The sequence below is a fragment of the Aquarana catesbeiana genome, linkage group LG12 (genome assembly GCF_042186555.1).
Source record: "Aquarana catesbeiana isolate 2022-GZ linkage group LG12, ASM4218655v1, whole genome shotgun sequence".
Lineage (NCBI taxonomy): Eukaryota > Metazoa > Chordata > Amphibia > Anura > Ranidae > Aquarana > Aquarana catesbeiana.
This window is the reverse complement of record NC_133335.1, coordinates 143,484,058-143,511,607: the sequence shown is the minus strand read 5'-3', so window position 1 is coordinate 143,511,607 and position 27,550 is coordinate 143,484,058. Positions and strand designations below refer to the sequence as shown.

Genomic DNA, 27,550 nt, shown 5'->3' with positions numbered 1-27,550 from the left:
TGACATGTGGCATCTGGCAGCAGGTGACGGTGGCAAGTGACACGTGGCATCTGGCAGCAGGTGACGGTGGCAAGTGACATGTGGCAGCAGGTGATGGTGGCAAGTGGCATGTGGCATCAGGTGACGGTGGCAAGTGACACGTAGCATCTGGCAGCAGGTGATGGTGGCAAGTGGCATCTGGCAGCAGGTGACAGTGGCAAGTGACACGTGGCATCTGGCAGCAGGTGATGGTGGTGAGTGACACATGGCATCTGGCAGCAGGTGACGAGGCAAGTGGCATCTGGCAGCAGGTGACCATGGCAAGTGACACATGGCATCTGGCAGCAGGTGACGAGGCATGTGGCATCTGGCAGCAGGTGACCATGGCAAGTGACACATGGCATCTGGCAGCAGGTGACGAGGCAAGTGGCATCTGGCAGCAGGTGACTGTGACACGTGTCATCTGGCAGCAGGTGATGGTAGCAAGTGACATGTGGCATTTGGCAGCAGGTGACGGTGGCATCTGGCAGCAGGTGACGAGGCAAGTGACATGTGGCATCTGGCAGCAGGTGACGAGGCAAGTGACACGTGGCATCTGGCAGCAGGTGACGGTGGCAAGTGACATGTGGCATCTGGCAGCAGGTGACGGTGGCAAGTGACATGTGGCGGTGGCAAGTGGCATCTGGCAGCAGGTGACCATGGCAAGTGACACGTGGCATCTGCCAGCAGGTGACGGTGGCAAGTGACACGTGGCGTCTGGCAGCAGGTGATGGTGGCAGCAACATGTGGTGTCTGGCAGCAGGTGATGATGGCGAATGACACGTGGCATCTGGCAGCAGGTGACGGTGACATGTTGCCCTGAGCCCTGTTCTGATAATCAATACAGAGCTCTTTACAGAGGAAATTATCACTTTTTGTCTTTTCTTTTTTTCTCAGGAAAAAGAACAAAATTGATCTGCAGTAAAAAGCAGCACACACAGGACACAGTTGATTCCCACTGACGCTGGCTTTCTTTACACCGGGGGTGGGGGGGGGCGCAGTTTGCCCTCTTTGCCCTGGGCACCGAATGACCTTGTCCCGGCACTGATGGTGCCCACTGGAAGGCATATGGGATACAGTACATGACACAGATTTTTAAAGATGATGTTATGCTACCTTTTGCTTCCCTTTAGGCTACATATTCATTGTCCTCTCATATGTATTTTTACTACATACAACTGGAACATTCTGTTAAGGCGCAAGGTAATGTGGGCAGGTGACATTTGTCTCCTACACCTATTTTTAATTTAATTTAATCAGCTGACAAATCTAAGGGATTAATCTCCCAATGTTACAATATGTTATTATCTGAATTCCTTAAAGGGCACCCTAGAAAGGCGGTGATGAAATGGGAGAGGGATTTAGGTCTGCTGATGTGTGCTGTGTGATGTGCTCATTTAATGTGACCCAGAAGCTCTCTCAGCTCTACATTCTATTATGATACCATTATACTCCCCTCTGACCTTATACGATGGGTAACAGTGTGGAGCCAAACTGTCATAGATGTAAAAAAGATCACAGGGATTTCAATAATTTACTTTGGGTGCTGCCCCAAGCTACATCACTATTGGAGGAAAATACTGGATACACTGAAATTGGTATTCAGGGTAAATATCCCATTGGATCCTAAATGTCATCTTTTAAGTGTCCTTGAGGAGGTTGTACAGAAGGAGTGCCCCAGGATAGCCATAGGACGTATCCTTTTCCATGCCCAAAAGATAATTTTACTACTTTAGAAATCTCCTGATCCCCCTATGCATAAGTCTTGGGTAACCTCGGTAGGCAATTCACTACTTTTGGAAAGTCATATTTACCAATGCAGAGGCTGCCCCAGTATTGCTTTGATGAAGGCTTCTTAGCCGAAACGCGTCAGCATAGCCTGTACCAGTGTACCCATGTAACCCAATAAAGGACTTTTATTCAAGAGCATCCGAGTTGCCAGCCCTTTTCTGATTCAAGTGCTGCCGCAGTATGTTTGAAAAGCTGTGGAGACTATGGCTTAATACCCCTGGACTCAGCCCAAGTGAGGTTGTATACCAGAGAATCTTTCTGTGCCTGAGTAGGCCATAGGGATATGACTCTTATTCAGCTACGATTGACCTATGAGATACTATATTTTTCTGAGTGGGTGCCGTTACTGCTTCATTGTGCAGATGGTATACTGGAGATGGGTTAGATGGCACTTATCATATCTATATTCTCCTATCTGTAAGAATATACTTTTTTGTGCAACTTGTTTTGTACCACTTTTTCCTGGATTGCCAAACTGTTTGTATTCAATAAACATTTTTCTGATTAAAAAATAAACGAAAAAAAAAACAAAACAAAACAAAAAAAAACTGGTGACCATTGTCACCAAAATTTTAGATTTAAAAAAGTGCCGTGCAGTGGAGGGTGCAAACAAGCAGAGTTTTCCCTTTTGGGTGGAGCTCCTCTTTAACCACTTGCCCACTGGGCACTTAAATCACAAATAGAGCTTTCTTTTAGTGGTATTTGATCACCTCTGGGTTTTTTTATTTTTTGCACTATAAATGAAAAAAGACCCGGAAGTTTTGTAATAAAATTCATTTTTCATAGTTTCTGTTTTAAAATTTAGCAAATTAGTAATTTTTCTTCATAAATTTTGGCCAGAATTTATACTGCTACATATCTTTGGTAAAAATAACCCAAATCAGTGTAAATTATTTGGTCTTTGTGAAGGTTATAGAGTCTACAAACTATGGTGCCAATACATGAAAATTGATCACACCTGATTACACCTGATGTACTGAAGGCCTATCTCATTTCTTGAAATACTAACAAGCCAGGAAAGTACAAATGACCCCTTTTTGGAAAGTAGTTTTTGTTAGTTTTACAAAATTGTCATATTAGCAGGTTATTTCTCTTACATGGCATGTGCTAACCACAAATTACACCCCAAAATACATTCTGTTACTCCTCCTGAGTATGGCAATACTACACGTGTGACACTTTTACACAGCCTGGCCACATACAGAGGCCCAATATTGAAGTAGCACCTTCAGGCGTTCTAGGAGCATAAATTACATATCTCAGTTCTCAACCACCTATTACACTTTGGAAGGCCCTGGAGCACCAGGACAATGGAAACGCCCACAAAATGACCCAATTTTGGAAAGCAAACACCCCAATGTATAATCTATGAGGCATAATGAGTCTTTTGAACAGCTTAATTTTTTCCAGAAGTTTTTGGAAAATGTGGAAAAAAATGAAAATGCAAAAAAAGTTGTCCATTTATAAGATATTTCCAACACATAGCAAATGACACCCCAAAATACATTCTGCTACTCCTTCTTAGTATGGTGATACCACATGTGTGAAACTCTTATGCCCAGTACACACGGTCGGATTTTCCGACGGAAAATGTGCGATCGGAGCGTGTTGTCGGACATTCCGACCGTGTGTGGGCTCCATCGGACATTTTCCATAGTTCCAAAGTTTGAGAGCAGGCTATAAAATTTTCCGACAACAAAATCCAATCGTGTCAATTCCAACCGTGTGTGGCCAGTTCCGACGCACAAAGTGCCACGCATGCTCATAAGAAATTCCGAGATGGAACAGCTCAGTCTGGTAAAATTAGGAATGGATACAGCACTTTCGTCACGCTGCAATGTTTTAAATAGTTTAATACAGCACACTCTGTTCATCTTTATAATGTGAGAAGAATGAAGTAGTTTTGCTGCTCATAATCACACAGACTTCTCACAAACTTCTTTCTTTATTCTTTATTGGGATTCCCTCAATATATTTTGATTTGTCACATCTGAACACATTTTTTTTGGTTGTTTTTAATTTTTTTTAATTTTTTTTCAAGGCTGATTAATTTTTTTTTTGGGTTTGTATTTTTTTAAGGCTGTTTTTTTTTCTTTTTTTTGGTTTTTACTGCAGAATATTTTTGTGTGTGTTTTGTGTGTCAAGTTACCACAACACCATTGATATCTTGTATTATTTAATCTCAAGGAGATTGTTTGGTGTTGGTGTCTCTTGTTAATTTCTCATTGTATTTTTGAAATGTACCTGCCTCCTCACAAACAAACTGTCCTTTTTGAAGGAAAACACACATAGGCGAGTATAATTGAAACAAAAATTCCTTTATTAAGGGCTCAGAACCAAACAAAGAGGGAGGCAACGCTGGAGAAACAGCTGAAATTGGCGAAGCCTTTGGCCCCCAGGGCACACATCAATTCTTTTCCAGCAAAATTGGTGGCCTGAGGAGTCCATATCTAAGGGAGTGCAGTCTGGTCCAGAAGTCCCAGAGATCATGAAAGCAGCAGATGACATGTATGTTCCCAGGCTGTGGTACTACAAGAGGCTGCATATTTGGCCAGACCAGACTGAACCCAGGGCCATCACTCTCTGGTCTTCCTTAGACGCTTCCTTCCACGCTGTGGCTCTGGTGTTGGAGATGTGGCAGGAGGAGGAGTAGGACCTGGAGGAGGAGGAGGAGGAGGAGGAGGAGGAGGAGGAGAAGGAGGAGGACCATGTGTGAGGTCACAAATGTGGGTAGCACATGTTATTTGGCCCCTCAAACCCTTATTGAGAGCTTCCAAAATTAGGAACTCACACAGGAGTCGTTGGCCCTCTTCCATCTGCATCATTTTGCAGGCAGTTATGCCAGCAAAGTCCTCCTCCACAGTGTGGGGGGTTCTCAGGGCCTCTGTAGCCTTCCAAAAGAGGCCTATGGCAGCCTCCTCCAAGTTACTCCTGTTCCTGGCACTTTGTCTTTGAAGGTGTAGGGGAGGGACCTGGATATCAGGCAGCCTGCTTGGCTTGGCCACCTCCTGGCTGAGACTTCCCTGTGTATGAAAAAGGGACATGATTTTAGTTTTTGCTTCATCAATCACAATCATAAATTAGTACTCCTAACATCTAGTTAACATCATTGATTGGACAACCAGCAATATTTAGAAAAATGCTATACCTGGCTCAAGCTGGGCTTCTCCACATGTTGCTGCCTGGAAGGCCCAGGTTGGACAGAAGACTCAGCTGGGGGGGAAGGAAGCATGGAAGGAAGACTGGAGAGTGCTGGCCTGGGTTCAGTCTGACCTGCCAGAAAATGCAGCCTGTCATAGTACCACAGCCGGGGGACATAAATGTCATCTGCTGCTCCTGATCTCTGGGAATCCTGGACCTTCTTGTGCTCCCTTAGAAAAGTGCTCCTCAGGCCACCAATTAGAACCTTCAAATAGGGGATGTCTGCCGTGGGGATCACCGTCTTCACAAATTCCAACAAATTATCCAGCGCTGCCTTCCTCTTTGTTTGGTTCTTATATTCAGAGTGGTTTATCTGCCACAGACAGGGCAGCTCCCTGAACATATCAATGAAGATTGGCATAAAGTCCTTATCTTTAAAGATATCCATTTTCACTGCAAGACACAACACAAGACAAACTCTAATGTCAGCCTAAAGTCTACTAAACTTGTGCAAATACAGGCCTCAATCTAGAAGCAGTATAGGCCCAATGTTAAATCTTACCTTCGCTATCACGATCGGCGCCTCCGTTACTCCTGCCTCCGCTCACAGATCGTACGTACTACGTACTCATGTTACGCTTTATAGACACTGCGCATGCGTGAAACTCCGCCCGCCCCTGACGTTCTTTCTAGTCTATTCCCCGCCCCCTCTCGTTCGTCACAGTGGGGGAAGAGCACATGGCGGAGTCAGAGCAGGTGTCTGATAATTACACCAACGAGGAGGAGGAGGAGGAAAGCCTGAAACGTCCAGATCCAGAAGGAGACGATATAAGGCATAAAATATGTCCTTTGGGGAGATGTTGGAGATGGTCGACATAATGAAGAGGGCCGACTATGACGGGAAGTATGGACCTTACCCCAACCCCAATGTCAGAAAGGCCAAGATCATGGCAAAAGTGGTCAAGAGTCTGCACCGCAATTTCGGGGTACAACGATCGAAAGATCAGCTCAGGAAGCAGTGGTCGGACCTCAAACTAAGGGAGCACGAGCAGTACAGAAAGATCCAGAGAGTGCTGCAAAAAAGTAAGTAGTTGTGCTGTGTTCCTATTCTTTTTATGTGTATTATGTTCATGCTGCTCCATGTGCTTTTCTTAACTGTTGTGCTGTTTAAAATGGCAACTTTCGTGTTCATGGGCACATTATTCATTCGTATCAAACATTGTTCGTTCGGCCTAGAAAATACCATGATTTTTTCCATATGCATTTGGCCACATTTTTTAGGGCCTACTTGTCTGAAACTAATTTGGTTGGGTAGATGGGTTTGTAACTAGAATGAAATGCAAACTAGATTCTGTGTAAGGAGAGGACACTCAGCAGCAGTTTTCACATCTGGACGCTGGAGCACTAGTGTGGGACACAAGAACACCCTTTTTATTAGGGGGCCCACACAGGTGCTCCAGTGTATACTATAGGGGTATCTCCATCTGTGAAGCTTGTACAAGACAGGTAAAGTATTCAAGCTTGACAAAGGACAAGAAAAATGCTACATCTTGGAACTCTGGCCACAAAAAAATTGTACCCCATTTCCAAACAATGTTTCATATTTATAGTTCTGCCATCAAATATTTGTGTGCTAAGTATACCATTTTTTTTTTACATAGGGGAGAAAAGACTCGGAGGACACCCCTCATCCCGGGAGACCAGAAACCCCCCACCTCTGGAAGAAGGGGAAATCCACCCAAGACAAACAGAGCATGAGGAAGAAGACTTGGTGGAAATTGGCACCACAACAGGTGAGTGTCTGCGACCACAGGCTCAGGTAAGAGATGGATGCCGGCATATTTATAATACATGTTTTTTTTTTTGTTTCTATATTTTTAGATGATCGTGATGTTGTGGATCCAGATCCTTTCACCTCGGAAAGTGCACAGATCCTGATCGGGGAGATCATGGGGTGTAATAGGGACTTGGAAAACATCAAGAAAAACATCAATGATGTTCTTCAAAAAAATAAGAACATCATTGATGTTTTGGGGAGAGTTTAAAACCCCTCCAAATCCCTTTTTTTTTGGTGTGCTACAATTTTTGTAACATTTTTTGTCAAATTGGCGAAAAGCCAAATTTTGAAGAGGCACACAGTGTGTCAACATGTGCTATCTGCCATCACGGGAGATCAATGGACGCGTTTTGGGGGTGCAACCCCTTCCTCAATAATAAAGTAGCTGAGAGGAAGGGGTTGCACCCCCAAAACTTTCTTGTTGGTTTTAAACATGCCTGTTTTATCTTAAATGGACATTTCTACTTTTTCTAATGTGACCCCAAAAATTGTTATACAACAAACATGTTGGTTTGTTTTAAAAACCTTTTCTAAATGCACATGTGATTGTGCAGGTATTAAAAAGATTGTTAATCAAGAATGTGTGGATTATTGTTTTAACGCTACAACACTTTTGTGGTGCTCTAATTGCTGTTTTCTGTGACAATGGGTGTTATTTCCTAAGGGCAAATCTACTTTGCACTACAAGTGCAGTTTCAAGTGCACTTGTAGTGCAAAGTGTCTTTGCCTTTAGTAAATAACACCCAACAGTGCTTTGTAAGGTTACACAATCACGCCATTTTCAGGACTCACCACATTTCTGTCAGGGTCAGCTAAAACAAACACAAGCAGTAAATGTCACCAAAGATTTGCTTATTTTTTTTTATTTGAAAAAGGTTTTACACATTGTCTGGCATATTGATAGCCCCCTTACCCGCAAAGAATTCAAGGTATCTTAGCCGGACATCACGGGCACTCAGGGGGGGCAAGCCAGGACGGCCACTTTCAAGCACCGTCAGGGTTGGTTCATTTTGAATTCTGGCCTCAGGCCCAACTGAGCCAGCATAGTTGGCAGAATGTTGCCGTAAAAAGTTGTGTAGAACACAGCACGCCAGGATAAGGTGATTCAGTTTGTACTCCACCATATGTATGGGTGTAAGAAATAGGCGGAACCGGCTGGCCAGGATTCCAAACATGTTCTCCACCACTCTTCTGGCTCTGGCCAGCCAGTAATTAGAAACCCTCTGGTCCGGGGTGAGGGTCCTCATCGGGAATGGCCGCATAAGATGGTCCCCCAGTGCAAAAGCTTCATCCGCAATGAAGACGAATGGGAGTCCTTCCATGTTGTCTTCTGGAGGTGGCAAGTCCAAGCTGCCATTCTGGAGATGCCTGTAGAACTCCGTCTGGGCGATGACTCCACCATCAGACATCCAGCCATTCTTCCCCACGTCCACATACAGAAATTCATAAGTAGCCGACACCACCGCCAACATCACAATACTATTGAACCCCTTATAATTATAATAGTACGACCCCGAGTTGGGTGGTGGGATGATGTGGAAGTGTTTCCCATCAATTGCCCCTCCGCAGTTAGGAAAGTCACACCGCTGGCCAAAGTGGGAGTAAAACAAAAAAGTGGGAGTAAAACAAAAAAAAAATTAGTATTTTTGCACATAGACATGGAAAGCAGTTTACACACAAACATTCTTGGCCAACATCAAGATACCATTTATTTATGGGAAGTTTTAAAGACCAAAGTATAAGGTACACCTATCAGATTCACCCCCCCCCATGGGCCATTTGTAACATTATAGGGGGGGAACTCTTGGACAGGTAACCCTCTCCACTTCATTGAGAGATGAATGCCTAAATAATGGGTATTACTTTGGCCAGCCCCTCCTTAGTTACACTATTGACAGCCCACTGGACAGGTAAGAAGTGTCATAATACAAAGATAGAAATACACATTGTACCCACTTTAGAACATTTTTACATTCTGCTATTACCTATCAAGATAATAATAGTATACAAAAACTTGAAACAGTACCACTGGAAAGTATACAGGCAGGCCCTTGCACTACATGCTTTGGGGAATTCATCCATAAATCTGACCACAAAAGAGATGGGTATAGTGTGCATGGGTTTGGCAAAGTCAGCAGATAGAGGATTGAGGATAGATAGAGAATTGGTATCAGATGACTTAGCATTTGGGGGAGGGAGGGTTCCAAATGATTTGGGGACCCCCCTAAAAAAAAAGCCTCTGGCACTATGCCTGAATTTTAAGCACCAATCACATTTCAAAACATTTTAGGGGTGTTTGGGGTAAAGCACTACTATGGAGCTGACAAAATACATTGTTAAGTGACTACATGAGGTGAATATAGGGCAGGAGACCATGCTGGGGAGGTAAGTGAAGGCAAATATGTATGAAGGACAAAAAATAATTACATAAAAATCCAGCATGCATGAGGACAAAGGGGACATTCACAGCATATTACAATCATGGTAATTAGGGAATGAGGAAAGAAATACAATATATTAGCAAACATTAAATACAATAAAATGTGATGTTAAAGGATAAAAATCTTACCTTAATATAGTCCTTCTGCAAGACCTAGATGATGGCAGAACAGGTCTCTGGGATAATGATCCCCAGAGCCTGGGGGGAGATGCCTGTTGAGAACTTCAAGTCCTGCAGGCTTCTCCCCGTCGCCAAGTACCGCAGGGTGGTGACTAACCTCTGCTCTGGAGTGATGGCTTGCCTCATGCAGGTATCCTGCCTGCTAATATAAGGAGTCAGCAAAGCCAACAAACGGTGAAATACGGGGTCCGTCATCCGGAGAAAGTTCCTGAAATCATCAGGATTATTCTCACGGATCTCACGGAACAAAGGCATATGACAGAACTGGTCACGCTGAAGCAACCAATTCTTGGTCCATGAACTCTTCCCCACCCTGTTCATGGACTGGGCTTGTGTCAAAGTAAGGACCCCAACACCAAGCCCCCGCACAGCACGAACTCTACGAGGAGTACGTATACGCAACATGGCTAGAAAACGGTCAGCTGCTCAAAATGCAGTAACAGAACACACTGAAGAACAGCAAGGCCTGTGAAGAGTGACCTGGAAAACAGTAACGAGCGGACAAGATCGCACTGAATAGTACAATACGAACTGACTGCAAGCACTGAAGAGTAGATACAAACCCACAAGTAGGGATGAGCCGAACACCCCCCTGTTCGGTTCTCACCAGAACATGTGAACAGGAAAAAAGTTCGTTCGAACACGTGAACACCGTTAAAGTCTATGGGACACGAACATGAATAATCAAAAGTGCTAATTTTAAAGGCTTATATGCAAGTTATTGTCATAAAAAGTGTTTGGGGACCTGGGTCCTGCCCCAGGGGACATGGATCAATTAAAAAAAAAGTTTTAAAAATGGCCGTTTTTTCAGGAGCTGTGATTTTAATAATGCTTAAAGTCAAACAATAAAAGAGTAATATCTCTTTAAATTTCGTAGCTGGGGGGTGTCTATAGTATGCCTGTAAAGGGGCGCATGTTTCCCGTGTTTAGAACAGTCTGACAGCAAAATGACATTTCAAAGGAAAAAAGTCATTTAAAACTATTCGCGGCTATTGCATTGCCGGTCCGACAATACACATAAAAGTTAATTGATAAAAACGGCATGGGAATTCCCCACAGGGGAACCCCGAACCAAAATTTAAAAAAAAAATGACGTGGGGGTCCCCCTAAATTCCATACCAGGCCCTTCAGGTCTGGTATGGATATTAAGGGGAACCCCAGGCCAAAATTAAAAAAAAAAAAATGACATGGGGGTACCCCTAAATTCCATACCAGACCCTTCAGGTCTGGTATTGATTTTAAGGGGAACCCCGTGCCAAAATTTAACAAAAAAACGGTGTGGGGTCCCCCCAAAAATCCATACCAGACCCTTATCCGAACATGCAACCTGGCAGGCCGCAGGAAAAGAGGGGGGGACAAGAGAGTACCCCCCCTCCTGAACCGTACCAGGCCACATGCCCTCGACATTGGGAGGGTGCTTTGGGGCAGCCCCCCAAAACACCTTGTCCCCATGTTGATGAGGACAAGGGCCTCATCCCCACAACCCTGGCCGGTGGTTGTGGGGGTCTGCGGGCGGGGGGGCTTATCGGAATCTGGAAGCCCCTTTTAACAAGGGGACTCCTAGATCCCGGCCCCCCCGTGTGAAATGGTAAGGGGGTACAAAAGTACCCCTACCATTTCACTAAAAAACTGTCAAAAATGTTAAAAATGACAAGAGACAGTTTTTGACAATTCCTTTATTTAAATGCTTCTTCTTTCTTCTATCTTCCTTCATCTTCTTCTATTTCTTCTTCTGGTTCTTCTGGCTCTTCTGGTTCTTCCTCCGGTGTTCTCGTCCAGCATCTCCTCCGCGGCGTCTTCTATCTTCTTCTCCTCGGGCTGCTCCGCACCCATGGCATGGGGGGAGGCTCCCACTCTTCTCTTCATCTTCTTCTCTTCTTCATCTTCTTCTTCATCTTCTTCTCTTCTTCATTTTCTTCTCTGGGCTGCTCCACACCCATGCTGGCATGGAGGGAGGCTCCCGCTGTGTGACGCGTCTCCTCTTCTGACGGTTCTTAAATAATGGGGGGCGGGGCCACCCGGTGACCCTGTCCCCCTCTGACGCACGGTGACTTGACGGGACTTCCCTGTGACATCACGGGGAATGCCACAGGGAAGTCCCGTCATGTCCCGTGCGTCAGAGGGGGGTGGGGTCAGAAGAGGAGACGCGTCATACAGCGGGAGCCTCCCACCATGCCAGCATGGGTGCGGAGCGGCCTGGAGAAGAAGATGAAGAAGAGAAGAAGAGAAGAAGATGAAGAAGAAGATGAAGAAGAGAAGAAGATGAAGAGAAGAGCGGGAGCCTCCCCCCATGCCATGGGTGCGGAACGGCCCGAGGAGAAGAAGATAGAAGACGCCGCGGAGAAGATGCTAGACGAGAACGCCAGAGGAAGAACCAGAAGAGCCAGAAGAACCAGAAGAAGAAGATGAAGGAGGATAGAAGAAAGAAGAAAGAAGAAGCATTTAAATAAAGGAATTGTCAAAAACTGTCTCTTGTCATTTTTAACATTTTTGACAGTTTTTTAGTGAAATGGTAGGGGTACTTTTGTACCCCCTTACCATTTCACACGGGGGGGGCCGGGATCTGGGAGTCCCCTTGTTAAAGGGGGCTTCCAGATTCCGATAAGCCCCTCACCCGCAGACCCCTACAACCACCGGCCAGGGTTGTGGGGATGAGGCCCTTGTCCTCATCAACATGGGGACAAGGTGTTTTGGGGGGCTACCCCAAAGCACTCTCCCAATGTTGAGGGCATGTGGCCTGGTACGGTTCAGGAGGGGGGCCGCTCTCTCGTCCCCCCCTCTTTTCCTGCGGCCTGCCAGGTTGCGTGCTCGGATAAGGATCTGGTATGGATTTTTGGGGGGACCCCATGCCGTTTTTTTTTTAAATTTTGGCGCGGGGTTCCCCTTAAAATCCATACCAGACCTGAAGGGTCTGGTATGGAATTTTGGGTGGACCCCCACGTCATTTTTTTTTTTTAAATTTTGGCCGGAGTTCCCCTTAATATCCATACCAGACCTAAAGGGCCTGGTATGGAATTTAGGGGGACCCCCACGTCATTTTTTTTTTTTAATTTTGGTTTGGGGTTCCCCTGTGGGGAATTCCCATGCCGTTTTTATCAATGAACTTCTATGTGTATTGTCGGACCAGCAATGCAATAGCTGCGAGTAGTTTTAAATTACTTTTTTCCTTTGAAATGTCATTTTGCTGTCAGACTGTTCTAAACACGGGAAACATGCGCCCATTTACAGGCATACTATAGCCCCCCCACCAGCTAATTTAAAGGGATATTACACTTTTATTGTTTGACTTTAAGCATTATTAAAATCACTGCTCCTGAAAAAACGGCCATTTTTGAAACTTTTTTTTGCATTGATCCATGTCCCCTGGGGCAGGACCCAGGTCCCCAAACACTTTTTATGACAATAACTTGCATATAAGCCTTTAAAATTAGCACTTTTGATTTCTCCCATAGACTTTTAAAGGGTGTTCCGCGGCATTCGAATTTGCCGTGAACACCCCAAATTGTTCGCTGTTCGGCGAACTTGCGAACAGCGAATGTTAGAGTCGAACATGAGTTCAACTCGAACTCGAAGCTCATCCCTACCCACAAGCACAAACTGAACAGCAGAAAACGATCTGAAAACCACGAGTCTGAAAAAGCGCGAATCGTCTCTCACCAAACTTTTACTAACACGAGATTAGCAAAAGGAGCCAAAAAGGGTGCCGCGCTTGGTTCTGAAATGGCCTTTTCTAGTCTCGTCGTACGTGGTGTACGTCACCGCTTTCTTAGCGAGCAGAAATTCCGACAACTTTGTGCGACTGTGTGTACGCAAAACAAGTTTGAGCCAACATCCGTCTGAAAAAATCCATGGATTTTGTTGCCGGAATGTCCGATCAATGTCTGACCGTGTGTACGGGGCATTACACAGCCTGGCCACATACAGAGGCCTAACATCCAAGGAGCACCATCGGGTGTTCTAGGGACATAAATTACGCATCTAATTTCCTGACAACCTATGACATTTTTGAAGGCCCTTCATATTTCTAACACATAGGATGTACAAACCAAGAATTACACCCCAAAATACATTCTGCTGAGCAAATGGTAAACAAAAGATTACCTGTGGTTTTAGTAGTGCAGTTGTCCACAGGAGGAGAGCCCTGATCCAGGCAGCAGGCAGGGACATGGTCAGCAACAGTGAATGGAATTGTCCAGACAGCAGGCAGGAATATTGTCCATAGTCAGTACAGGCAGGGATACTGTCCGTATACAGTCCAGGGTCAGTGCAGGTAGATATATTGCCAGTAGTGCCAAAATATTGGTCCTGGTAGTAGGCAGGAAGATGGTCCATAGTACAGGTAGCAGGCCAGGAAAGAATGGGGACAGGGGAGAGGCTTTTCCCACCCAAATCTCTTTTAAGCCTCTGAGTCTCCAGACCCTAATCCAAGAATGAATAAACAAAACATTTTGTTTTCTTCATCCAGAAAAACAATTCTGGAGCCCCACACATATGTAAGACCCCTGTGTTATGAATCCCACTACTCCAGCAGCAGGGTAAAAGATCAGTCCAAGAGGCAGGCAAAAAATGTGGTCAAACAGTCCAGGGTCAGTTCCAGAGCAGGCAGAGGTAGGTACAGTTTAGCGTTAGAAAGAAGCGTGTTCATATAACAGGCCAGGGTCAGTTCTGCAGCAGGCAGAGGTATGTTTAGCGTTAGGCAGAAGCGTGGTTTTATAGCAGGCCAGGGTCATTTCCAAAGAAGGCAGTGGTATGTACAGTTTAGTACAGTGGCATAAGGGGTGTGGAGGTAAATGACAATTACGTTTACCATACTTCACTAATAATGTACTGAAATATGGTAACGATGGAAATAGTCATTTATACAGGCCGGGTTGGGAAGGACATTGGGGACAAAAATACACGGTGTCTCTTCTAACTCCTCCTCTGGAGCACAACCGGCATTTCTTCTGACATCTTTGGCCTGTTTCACGGAGGGGGAGTTTCTCAGGAAAGTGACATTCTCGGAGTCTGCTCACTGAATCAGAACGAATATTTTCTGGTGGACTTTCAGGGTACAATAGGGCGGTGATAATTTCTTCTTGGTAATGAAGATAGGATAAGGGGGTCTCGGTAGTTTTTGGTAAATAATATAAGTGTTATACATGGCCAAACTGAAAAATAAATAGAATTTTTTTTTAAAACCAATGGAGGGATTTTCTTGTGGGAAGGTAGGGTTCAATAATCCGATCACTGAAGTCGACAACCCCCATGAACAAATTATATTCATGGACACAAGTTGGTTTCCGAATTGAGTTGTTTCTTCTGGGGATTTCCACGTAGGTGTCGTCATGAATTGTTGAGAGCATGTGGACATTTCGTCTGTCCCTCCACTTGACAGCCAATAGCTCCTGGTTCTGCGAAGACACCACCTCCCCTCTTCGTAGCCTTTCATTACCGAGCCTTTGCGGGAATCCCTTCCTGGCACAGATGAGCACTGATGTGGCACTGGTGTGGCACAGGTGTGGCACTGATGGGCACATTAGCGGCACTGATGGCACATGTGAGCACTGTAGTGGCACTGATGGCACTGATGTGACACTTTAGTGGCACAGATGGCACTGTAGGGCACTGATGTGGCACTGTGGTGGCACAGCAGAGCACAGATGTAGCACTGCTGGACAATGCTGGGCGCTGCTGGGCGCTGCTGGGCACAGTAAAATTGAGCAAAAACTCACTGTTAGCACGGCTGGACACTCGATCTCTCTCCTCTCCACACACACTGTATCAATGTGACGAGATGAGAGATATCAACCCCTAGATGACCCTGCATTGTTTACATTGTGATCACTCTGTCATTGGACGGAGTGATCAAGTGGTAAAGGGCCACTGCCATTGGCCCATTACCACGATCCATGACCCACCGTGTCCCATGAACCTGCCGAGCATGGAGAGACCTGTGTGCACGATTCTGGGAGGATGTTATAGTACGCCCTCCCAGAATTTTCTGACGGCCTGTAGCTGTTTTTTGGCTATGGCCGGTCGGCAAGTGGTTTAGTGAAGCTGTTGGTTTACTCTACATGGATATATAACAGATTCACTTTTAGCAAAATAAGGGAACTGAAATAGGTAATTATTTTATAACAAAGCTTGAAAATTTGGGATAATCTAGGAGTGATTATTTAAATTCGCACATTTCATACAATTCTGAATCTCTCTAAGGTTACTTGTAGCCTTGAACGTAACTTATTCTGGATTATGTAACCAGGGCCCCAACAGGCAGTTGGGGCACCAGAGTAATTCCCACGGAAAAACTGGTTTGAATAGATCTACTCTGTCTGGTCATGGGCTGGGAAAACAGAGTCTGCGGTGTCCGTGCCCCCTGGGAGTGGTCACCCTAGGGTTGCTCTTAGTAACACTTGGGCTCGGGACCCCACGGTGTGAAAAGGCACATGGTCACAGCACTAAAAACTTTTTCTGCACTGTGTCTTTTAGGACTAGGCCTTTTTGTCTGGGACAATTCTTGTTACCAGGCCTCAGAGGCTAGCCAGTGCACATTGCATGGCCACTTATTTATTTTCTTTTTCTCGTTTGTCACCTTTAACTTTTGTGTGTGATTTTTTTCTCACTGGATGAAGGGTGTGAGTCCTCAGGCTAGGGGGAGGATGTGTGGCCCTTAAGTTCCTTCCTCCCGTGAACCTGAGGCGCCTCTCTTCGGGACGTAGTATTCCGTGGTCGGCTTTGGCTGACCACAAGGATAGGGGTCTAAGTAAGAAAAACGGTGGTGAACCCGCACAAAAAACCTGGTGAAAAGTTTTTTAGCTTGAACTGCTGCCCCCACAGATGCAAGCGCCACCGGAATGGCAGATGCTGGAATGAGGGAAGATTTAAATGTGGGTGTGGCGCTGTTCAAAAGGAAATTTGGAATATGTGTGCCTGTGGTATATGCGATGCTCAATAGTGCAATATGTTTAATCATGGGTGAAAAAGAAATCTTTCTCAGAAAAAATACAAATACACGAGCCTCACGATTAAACATATTTTCTGAGAAAGATTTTTCTTTCTGACAAGGATAGGGGTCTGCCAGACCTTCCGGCTAGAAGGACCAAGTCGTACCCTTTGTCCCTGTCAGGAGCCTTGTCCCCCAGTTGATCAGGGAGAGGTCCTACCCCTTCGGGGGGGTGGACAAAAGCACACCCTTAAGTGCACTTTTTAGTGTGTGTTCACATGGATGTTTTTTGTACATTTAAAAACTTGTGATTTAATACAAATCTTTAAGAAGACATACAACAGTTCTTTTTGTTTTTAATCAGATACATTTCCCTGTATTCATGTGTAGCGGTACCCCCGTAGGGGCTGCTGAGTTGGTTATAGCAATTTGCCAATCACTCCGCTTCCGACTTCCCATACCAAGTACATGACACCAAACAGTCATTATTTAAGCTTTATTGCTCTTTGATCATGAGGATAGTCTGGCGGTTAGTCATAGGTAGATATGAGATGCTCCAACAGGTCCCACTTTGTGAGGGTATCATCCATAGCCGTAGTTTTTCTTACTGAACTTTCCCTTGCATAGCACTCCCAAATTGAACAAAAGGCATTACTCTGAATAATTCCCTCTGCTTGACTGATAGAATTCCTTTGAGGTATTAATGGTAAATTCACAGGCTCTCACTGCCTATTTCCATGACATGATTTGCATACTAACGCCCCTCAGTCTTTTGAAGTTAGTGTTCTTATGGCTCATACTATGTTCCGTAGCCTCACTACGTCACTTCTCTCACTCCTGCACTTTCTTCTTTGAGTTTCACTGACCTGTTCTCCACAACCGACAGTCTGTTTTCCTGATCACAAAAAGTCTATACGCCAGTCTACTCCTTCCGCTTGACTCCTACTTCCTCCTCGCTCGCCCGGCACATCCCCTGCATGGGAATGCCCGGCACGTTCCCCAGCGTTACATGCTGGCTCCTCTGCATTCCAGGCGTCCACCCTGGACCTCCTTTGAGAGCATTGCTCAAGACTCTCCTCCTTCAGGGCCCCCATGCCCTTGGCCTACTGGAACTCTCTCTCTCGACCTCCTTCTCTTCCTCGGGCCCCAGGCCCTCCCCCTCCATGGAGCATGTGACCCCCTTATATGAGAGACCTCCTCTCAACCAAACAAATTAATGATTGGTCAGAACTCTCAAATGAGTTTCCTGCCACTCAGACCTCAGCCCATCCTCTCCTTTTTCCAGAACAATTCACCGTCAGGCAGAGGAGGTATCTCTGAGCCTAAGTATAGGTGGCCACACCCCTCGCTACTCTGACACTCAAACTTCTGAATCAAAACAACCAGGCCTAGAAAAAGGACCCCAGGCCTAATTAAATTTACCTGTAACTAGCTCCCGCACTACCAAACTACATTATAGCTCCTACCCTAAGGTAGAGGGTGCTACACATGTATTTTTTTTTTAATATATGTATTTATGTATGTATGTATGTATCCGATAGACGATTCCCCTGTATTTGGCTCCATCCATCTTCCCATCAACTCTGACCAGTTTCTCTGTCCTTGCTGAAGGACCTTGCTGCCCCACAACATGATGCTGCCACCACTATGCTTCATGGTGGGGATGGTGTGTTTAGGGTAATGTGCAGTGTCAGTTTTCCCCCACACATTAGTGTTTTGCTTTTAGGCCAAAAAGTTCAATTCTGGTCTCATCTGACTAGAGCACCTTCTTTCATATGATTGCTGTGTCCTCCACATGGCTTCTCACAAACTGCAAACAGGACTTTTTATGGCTTTCTTTCAACAATGGCTTTCTTCTTGCCACTCTTCCATAAAGGCCAGATTTGTGGAGTGCATGAATAATTGTTGTTCTGTGGACAGATTCTCCCACCTGAGCTGTGAATCTCTGCAGCGCCTCCAAAGTTACCATGGGCCTTTTGGCTGCTTCTCTAAATAATGCTCTCCTTGCCTGGCCTGTCAGTTTAGGTGGACTGCCATGTCTTGGTAAGTTTGCAGTTGTGCCATACTCTTTCCATTTTTGGATACTGAATTTAACAGTGCTCCGTGAGATGTTCAAAGCTTGGGATAAATTTTTATAACTTATCCCTGCTTCTAACTTCTCCACAACTTTATCCCTGACCTGTCTGGTGTATTCCTTGGCCATCACGATGCTGTTTGTTCGCTAACGCTGCATACACACGAGCGGACTTTCCGGCATACTTGGTCCGGCGGACCAGAGTCTGCCGGACAATCCGACCCTGTGTAGGCTCCGGCAGACTTTTCCGGCGGATTTTTACCCAAAAGTCTGTTGGACCTAGATTTGAAACATGTTTTAAATCTTTCCATCGGACTCAGTTTCTGGCGGAAAGTCCACTCGTCTGTGTGCTGGTCCGACGGAAAGCCCGCTCATCTGTATGCTGGTCCAACGGACCAGATACGACGCAAGGGCAGGGTATTGCATTTCGCGCTCGCTGCAATAGGAAAAACAAATTTTCCTATTGTGGCAAGCTCGGGGCATACCAGGCCCTTAGGTCTGGTATGGATTTTAAAGGGAAACCCCCTACGCCGAAAAAACAGCATGGGGTCCCCCCTAAAATCCATACCAGACCCCGATCCGAGCACGCAGCCCGGCCGGTCAGGAAAGGGGGTGGGGACGAGCGAGCGCCCCCCCCTCCTGAACCATACCAGGCCGCATGCCCTCAACATGGGGGGTGGGTGCTTTGGGGGGGGCCCTGCAGGCCCCCCCTCCCCCAAAGCACCTTGTCCCCATGTTGATGAGGACAAGGGCCTATTCCCGACAACCCTGGCCATTGGTTGTCGGGGTCTGCGGGCGGGGGCCTAACGGAATCCAGGAGCCCCCTATAATAAGAGGGCCTCCAGATCCCGGCCCCCACCCTATGTGAATGAGTATGGGGTACATGGTACCCCTACCCATTCACCTAGGGAAAAAGTGTCAATAATAAAACACATTACACAGGTTTTTAAATGAATTTATTAAACAGCTCCCGGGGGGTCTTCCTCCGGCTTTGGGGGTCTTCTTCCGGCTTCGGGGGTCTTCTTCCAGCTTCGGGGGTCCCTCCGGTTCCTCTTCTCCCGGCGTCCTGTTGGTTCTTCTCCACTCTCTCCGGCCTCTTCTCCCGGTGTTCCAGTTCTTCGGCCGGCTCCTCCGCTGTCTTCAGGCTGCTCTTTTGCCAGCGGAGGTCCGGACTTCTGGGCTTCTTGTCTTCTTCCCTTTTCTCTTCTCCAGATGTTGACACGACGCTCTCTCTGGCTGGACTGCTCCCCCTCCCCCAAAGCACCCACCCCCCATGTTGAGGGCATGCAGCCTGGTACGGTTCAGGAGGGGGGGCGCTCGCTCGTCCCCACCCCTTTCCTGACCGGCCGGGCTGCGTGCTGAGATCGGGGTCTGGTATGGATTTTAGGGGAGGCCCCACGCGGTTTTTTCGGCGTAGGGGGTGCCCTTTATAACCCAGACCAGACCTAAGGGCCTGGTATGACCCGCGACGGGGCTCGCAAAGTGCCAATCTCGCTGATAAAAGCGGCAAGATTGACTTCCTTTTCTAGTCCCGTCGCACCTGAGTCACGTTCAAAATGAACGGATTTGTCCATGTGTGGGCAAGTCCGTTCATTCTGAAAGTCCGCTGTAACTCAGGCAAAAGTCCATCGGAAAGACGGGCGGATTTAGCCCGCCGGAAAGTCCGGCCGTATGTGGGCAAGTCCATCTGTTTTAAAGTCCGGTGCACCTGGCGGACAAAGTCCGTCGGAAAGTGTGCCGGACCAAGTTTGCCAGAAAGTCTGATCGTGTGTACGCGGCATAAGGTTCTCTAACAACCCTCTGAGGGCTTCATAGAACAGCTGTATTTGTACTAAGATTAAATTACACACAGGTGGACAATATTTACTAATTAGGTGATTTTTGAAGGCATTGGTTCCACTAGATTTTAGTTAGGGGTATCAGAGTAAAGGGGGCTGGATACAAATGCACGCCACGCTTTTCAGATATTTATTTGTAAAAAAAATGTTGAAAAACATTTATCATTTTCCTTCCATTTCACAATTATGTGCCACTTTGAGTTGGTCTATCACATAAAATCCCAATAAAATTAATTTACATTTTTGGTTGTAGCATGACAAAATGTGGAAAATGTCAAGGGGTATGAATACTTTTTCAAGGCACTGTATGTCATCACTCCTATGACAATTCCATGTGGGCAGCCCTCTTGGTATATAATAAGTGAACCACAAGAACTAAAAAAATGTATTAGTAGTCTAGTCCTCCAGTGTTTTCTTTTATGAATTCCCTGTGAGGTTTCTATTGAAATTAATCTTTCTTCACCTTTCAATTTTCTGAGGCTATTAGTGAAAGCTAGAAATATAATTATGGATTATCACTTTATGTTTCTTCGGTGAAAAAATGCTTTTCATTGCTCTCTTGCTAGGTAACCCAAAGTGATTTTAAAGTCTCGTTTAAAAAACACAAAAAAAAAAAAACAAACATGTTATACTTACCTCCTCAATGCAGTTGGTTTTGCACCGAGCAGCCCAGGTCCTCCTCTTCTCGGGTCCTTCTTTGCTGCTCCTGGCCACTCCCTCCTATTGAGTGCCCCCACAGTCAGCAGCTTCCTATGGGGGCACTGGAGCCAAGTAACAGCTCTGTGTGTCCATTCAAACATGGACCCCTGACATGGCCCCGCCCCCTCTCTCCCCTGATTGGCTGACTGAGCTTGATTGACAGTGGTGGGAGCCAATGGCGCCACTGCTGTCCACTCCAATCAGGAGGAGTTTCCCGTACGGCTTAGACATTTGTGGACATTGCTGGAGAGAGATGGGGCTCGGGTAAGTAATTAGGGGGTGGTGGGGTGGCTGCCACACAAAAAAGTTTTTTCATTTTAATGCATAGAATGCATTTACAACTCCTTTAACCTTACTGATGGCCCCAGAGATAATTTAACCCTTTCAAAGCTGGAGCTATTTTTTTTCCAAAGTATGCAAAAATTAACCTTTTTTTTTACATGAAAATACACTTAAAATCAACAAACATTTTTTTTTTCTGAAAGCAGAGGACCCATAGAATAAAAACATAGTATTTGCATTTTTTTATGTCACACAATATAAGTGCAGAGGTATCAGGGGACTCTTGGACGCGTTATGCCCCCCCTCTATCCCCCCAAGTTAAATTTAGGTACAGATTGTACACTATCAGCTGTTTTCTCTGCCATATTGGTCAGGATCTGAAAGCTAAACCTGGAGGAGCTCAGAGATGAATGCTTCTGGGTGCATTGCTTATAAGGAAGTATAATAAATGGATGTTTCCCATATCCACTGTGCCCACCGTCTGACAACACTAATTGACACCCTGGGTTCCTAGACGGCACAGATGAGCTTCAGACATGCATGAAGGGGAAAGTCAGAAGGGGGCAGCACTATATATAACATATAGAAGTAATTGGGGAACTTATATGATTGTGTGAAGCCAGCTGAATAAAGAGTAAACAATGTATTGTTTACATCCGAATACTGGTGCTCCATTAAACTTATATACTTAATATATGGCAGTGGCATTAAAATGGTTAAAGTATATTTAAATCCAAAACCTTTTTTTTACATTTTTTAAAGAGTAGGAAACGAGACACAGACAATGGAAACCTAAACAGTTCTAACCACATTCCAGTCTGCACCCCAATCCCCAAAAAAGTGTCCATTGGTCATTGTCGAGCTTAAAGTACATGTCTTCTGTGCCCTGTTTCTAGATGCCGAGCACATAGGAATCTACAATAGCACATTACAAAAATTACATTTTATTGTTTAATGCTTGTGAGCAGCACAGTCAGAAACTATTTTTAGCCAAGCTTTCAAGCTTTAAAGAAGCATATATCATCAGTTACTTACAACACTGCTTATGCTTTACTGCTGCTTTAGCATTCATGCTCAAATGCAAATATAAAAGACTACAACCCTTATTTACATATTTAAGTACTAGGCAACCTACATTAATATCTCATTAACAACAGCTGTGAAAAAGCTCCCGACCACTTTTAACAGCAAATGGATGCATCCTAACAAGTCATTCATAAGAATATTCAGTCTCTAGAGGCCATTCTCACCAGTGTGAAATGTTTCCTTCATGTGTCAGTTTTCTGCCAGGTTTTGATGTTAAAGTAATCTTGACAGATGTTTTGTTTGTGCCTAGGTTAGGCTAATATTTCCAATGGGAGGCTCAACAATCTAATGCTTTCTAGTTTGCTAACAACAAGTCATATTATTGGCAAATAAGTCAGATGTGTGTCCTCTCAAAGTATGAGTTTCATGGTTTGAGCAAAATGGACATCTGTTGTATCAGTATACCATGGAAATGAAGACTTAAACATAGCTATTAATATAACCAGTGAGAATGTCATTTTCCTTTACAAGCTCCAACAGATGCAGCAGCTGGGCAGAGAGGAACAACAAAATAAAGAAAGTATCAGCTAACTAAAGAGCATAGATAACACAGTGTAGCAGTAAAAATATGTAACAGGCATATTTTTGTTCAATAATCTAATGTTATGTTATAGCCTAGTATATGGTGCCATCTAACGGCTAAAATTGTGAATGGACTTTATTTTATTTTTCTTTCTGAAGAATGTGAGAAGATAATAGGAAGTGAATGATTGTTTACATTTCACATTAACTAATGCCTAGTGACCTCCCATGAGCATTCAAGAGACCGAACTGCATTCTAGGAAGGCTATAAAAGAACTCAGCGCAACCATCTTAGGTCTCTTGGGAATGCATGGCCAGCCTGTGAGGATCTGTGTGGAGGTCTCCAGCGAAGTACGGCCTACACCCATTGCGTAGCGATCCGATCAACGACCCTGCAGCCTATCAGTGAGCTGGACTGACGGCGAGGTAGAACTGTGGAGGATCCAGTGACGCCTGTTGGCGCCATCTGAGAGTTCCAGAACATCTCGCTGAGCAGAGCAGTGTCGGCCGGCCGGAAACAGGACCCTGTGTACCGGAGCAGAACTGTTCTACATTGCGGACCTGGTTGGGTGAGAGGGCTGCTGCCCAAAGTTTCATTGACGCACTTTTACATATTTGCACTTATAACACAGTGCTGCTGGGACCTGTAGTCCCACAGAAGAGATTCAAAGGGATAAAGACTGAGTTTTAAATAGGCCTCAAGCCTGCACTTCACTACAGTTTGACACTGTGTTATACCAAATCACTTGCACCGGAGGCAGTTGCAGTGCTGCTGCACCATAACACTAGTTCAACTTTCGGTTTGCTCTGACCCGGGAGTTGTTAACCACTGGATTACAAATTTAATCTACACATAGCTAGCAGAGTACAGAAGAAAAGAAGGACTGCCTCTTTAAACGTAAGGCCTTGTATTTTATTGCTCTTCAGAGTTATTGTAATATAAAGCAGTGGGAGCTCCCTAAGGATTGTGCTATACTTTGCTAAAATAGCATTTGTCTTTTCTACAGAAACAGAGTGTGCTAAGAATGGGACAGTGCCAATAGTGAAGTCAGTTCACTCTGCCATTGGTCCCACTTCATAGACACATTTCTAAGAGGTTAATTTAAACAATTTCCATTTGTGTAATACTTTTGTGAATTAAATCTGTTGGCTGTCGCACTACGTTGATCTGACAGTGCAACTGCTGCAATCATTATTTTTGAAGTAGATATAGTAAAACATTATTCTTGTTTAAGTATTCCTTGTGGAGTGTTGTTTTCTTTGAATTGTTGACCAGGTGGGAGCGGAGGTTGAAGGTAAAGACAGAAGGTATATTATATTATATATTGTGAGATTGTCTTTAAGTTTTTACCACACACTGACATTACACTACAGCTGTGTCAAGGGGACTGAGTCAAATTAAGGGGTGTAATAGCAGAGTACAGGCCCAATCAAAATATCAGCAGCTCCTTCGGGGGTCAGTGCTACACATGGGGGCTCGTCCGGGATCCTGTTACTCTGCAAGCAAACCCACCCTCTTGACGCCAGTATGGACCCCATCACTGTGGTCCAGTGGTGCGAAGCGGAAGGCGCATGCTCAGAAGCGAGCGTGGCACTTGAACTCCCAGGGGAAGAATGGGAAGAAAGACAGGTCAAAGAAGTGGTGCAGGCACTATCCCCAGAGAGGAAGGCCTGGGTGATAGCTGTGAGGCCAGACTATGGGACCTTCCACACTTATGCCCTACTAGAATGGAGGAAGGGAGTCCCAAATAATTTCCAAGGCACCAGTGTGAGACTGTCTGACAGGACTGAATTTTGCTTGACACATCCTGCCAGGTCAGGTGGGATTTGTCCCAGCTCAAGACAGACAGAGCTCACCCAGCAAGAATTCAGTTTGCAGTCTACACCAAGAGAAAGTGTCAGAGGGTCCCCTCCCAAGAAGAAAAGGGCAGTTATTGGTACAGTCAGAGTTCATGGGAGGAATTCATAGTCAGAGCAACAGTTGGCTGATCTGAAACAGCAATACAATGACATACAGGAGAGGTTTCAGGAGACTTCCAACATGATTGCAGAACACATCAAGGGGCTAACTGTCACATGCAGAGACCTGAGTGACAGTCAAGTGACACCCAGACCCGTGTCGGTAATCAAGAGATGCCCTCATAGCTGCCTGTCAGAGGTGACCATTAGGAAATACTTCAAGATTGATGGTCAGATAGGAGAGAGGGGACAGAAGGACAAGCTCTCTTACACAAACCTCTTGCATCAAATTGAACTGGGATTACAGAGAGGATACCTGGAGTCTGAGATTGTAGAGGCTGTGATCAATGCCATTAGTCAAGGCCTAAGTATTAGAAGCATGCTGGAGATGAAAAATGGATTGACTTTAATACAACTCAGGAGAATACTGAAGAGGAAGATGCTGCTGAACTGTTTCATCAACTGATAAATATGGCACAGAGTAGTCAGGAGACTCCCTAGAACTTTTTATTCAGAGCCATTGAACTGAAGGACCGTCTGTTGTCTGTCTCGAAGGGAGAGGGCTCTGAGGAACACTTTGGAGCTGAACTGATCCAGAATAAGTTTCTGAGGTCCGTGACTACAGGACTGAGGAGTGACTATGTCAAGCTTCAGTTGAGGCAGTACCTGGAGGATCCATCTACACCAGATGAGGTACTCATCGAAGAGACAAATGAGGCAGCCAAAATGGAGGTAGAAAGGGACAAGTAACAAAGAAAGACTCAACCCCCAGCATAACAAGGACCAAAGGACAACAGTTAGATGTGTTACAAGGCATTAAAGAACCCAGTGTCTTGATGGTGAGCACAGACCAAACATCTTGGCCTTCACCTACTCCACATCTGTCAACATGTAAGTCTAACAAATACAGACAGATGTGTAAATAATAACTCTAAATAGAAGCTGGAAACACATCAAAGCAGCGCTTTCCTCAGTCAAATGCTACGACTGACAAAAAAAGTGTCTCTGCTGTAAGTGCAAAATGAAGAACTTGAGCAAAGTCAGGTGTGATGGAAATTGACATAGGATCTCCAACTGGATAGATAGAGTGTGTGTAGCAGGTTGGATGAGTGCACCAGTCACCATACGCTATGTCACCTTGTGCTGCACACACCCCACAAGGGGTTCCAACTCACCAGAACCTGGGGGTTAATAGGCCTTGGACAGCTTCCTCAATCCGGCCGCTCCTAGGATCCTCATAAGTATGTGCTTAAAACCACCAGCGGTATCCACATATAGGAAAGAGACTCCACATAGTCCAATATCGTTTTGATAATTTATTTATGAAACAAATAAAATAAAATAGAATAAACAGATCTCTTGGCGCAGTGCAATTCTGATGTTAACTCTGTAGCTCTCAGTCAGTTGGAAATATGAGCTGCCAATTGTAATTATCCCTGAGGCCACGGGAGCGAAGTACAGGCTGGAAAATTAGTTCTTACTGATCACAGCAACAGATACTTCCTCCTTCCGGTTTAGGTGGCTTTGGGCTTGGAGCGCACAGCGTCGTGACATAATTCCGGTTGCCGTGGGGTCAGACCCTGACTAGTTTCGTCATCACGACTTTTTCGAAAGGCGTGGTCTCACGGCGCGACATTCAGTATTTATCTCTGGGACAAGAGTTGGGAGTTAACTATTACTCCGCCCATGTCAGTGTGTATTCAAGGTGTATGAGTCTGATTGACAGGTACATCTCTATCAATGATGGAATAATGACCGTAGTCCAACCAACTTTGAGCTGCAGACAAAACATACATCCACAAATGATATAGAGATATAGTCCTATACATTATGGTTAGTTGCCATAAGTATTTTTGTGACATTTGTGGATGTATGTTTTGTCTGCAGCTCAAGGTTGGTTGGACTATGGTCATTATTCCATCATTGATAGGGATGTACCTGTCAATCAGACATATACACCTTGAATAAACACTGACATGGGCGGAGTAATGGTTAACTCCCACCTCTTGTCCTTGAGATAAATACTGAATGTTGCGCCGTGAGACCACGCCCTTCGAAAAAGTCGTGATGACTAGTCAGGGCGTGACCCCACAGCAACCGGAATTACATCATGACGCTGCACGCTCCAAGCCCGAAGCCACCTAAACCGGAACGAGGAAGTATCTGTTGCTGTGATCAGTAAGAACTAATTTTTCAGCCCGTACTTCGCTCCAGTGGCCTCAGGGATAGTTACAATTGGCAGCTCGTATTTCCAACTGACTGAGAGCTACAGAGTTAACATCGGAATGGCACTGCACCAAGAGATCTGTTTATTTTATTTTATTTTATTTGTTTCATAAATAAATTATCAAAACGATATTGGACTATGTGGAGTCTCTTTCCTATATGTGGATACCGCTGGTGGTTTTAAGCACATTAAGCACTTATGAGGATCCCAGGAGCGACCAGATTGAGGAAGCTGTCCAAGGCCTATTAACCCCCGGGGTTCTGGTGAGTTGGAACCCCTTGTGGGGGTGTGTGCAGCATGAGGTGACATAGCGTATGGTGAATGGTGCACTCATCCAACCTGCAATTTCCGTCACACCTGACTTTGCTCAAGTTCTTCATTTTGCACTTACAGCAGAGACACTTTATTTTTGTCAGTCGTAGCATTTGACTGAGGAAAGCGCCACTTTGATGTGTTACCAGCTTCTATTTAGAGTTATTATTTACACATCTGTCTGTATTTGTTTGATCTATGTTAAGTGGCTGCTGAGAG

The 27,550-nt window shown here is 45.2% G+C and overlaps 1 pseudogene; it reads left to right on the top strand.

Moving 5' to 3' along the window:
* The window catches only part of LOC141113367 (uncharacterized), a 125,331-nt pseudogene that overhangs the window by 27,047 nt on the left and 70,734 nt on the right, over positions 1-27,550 (top strand).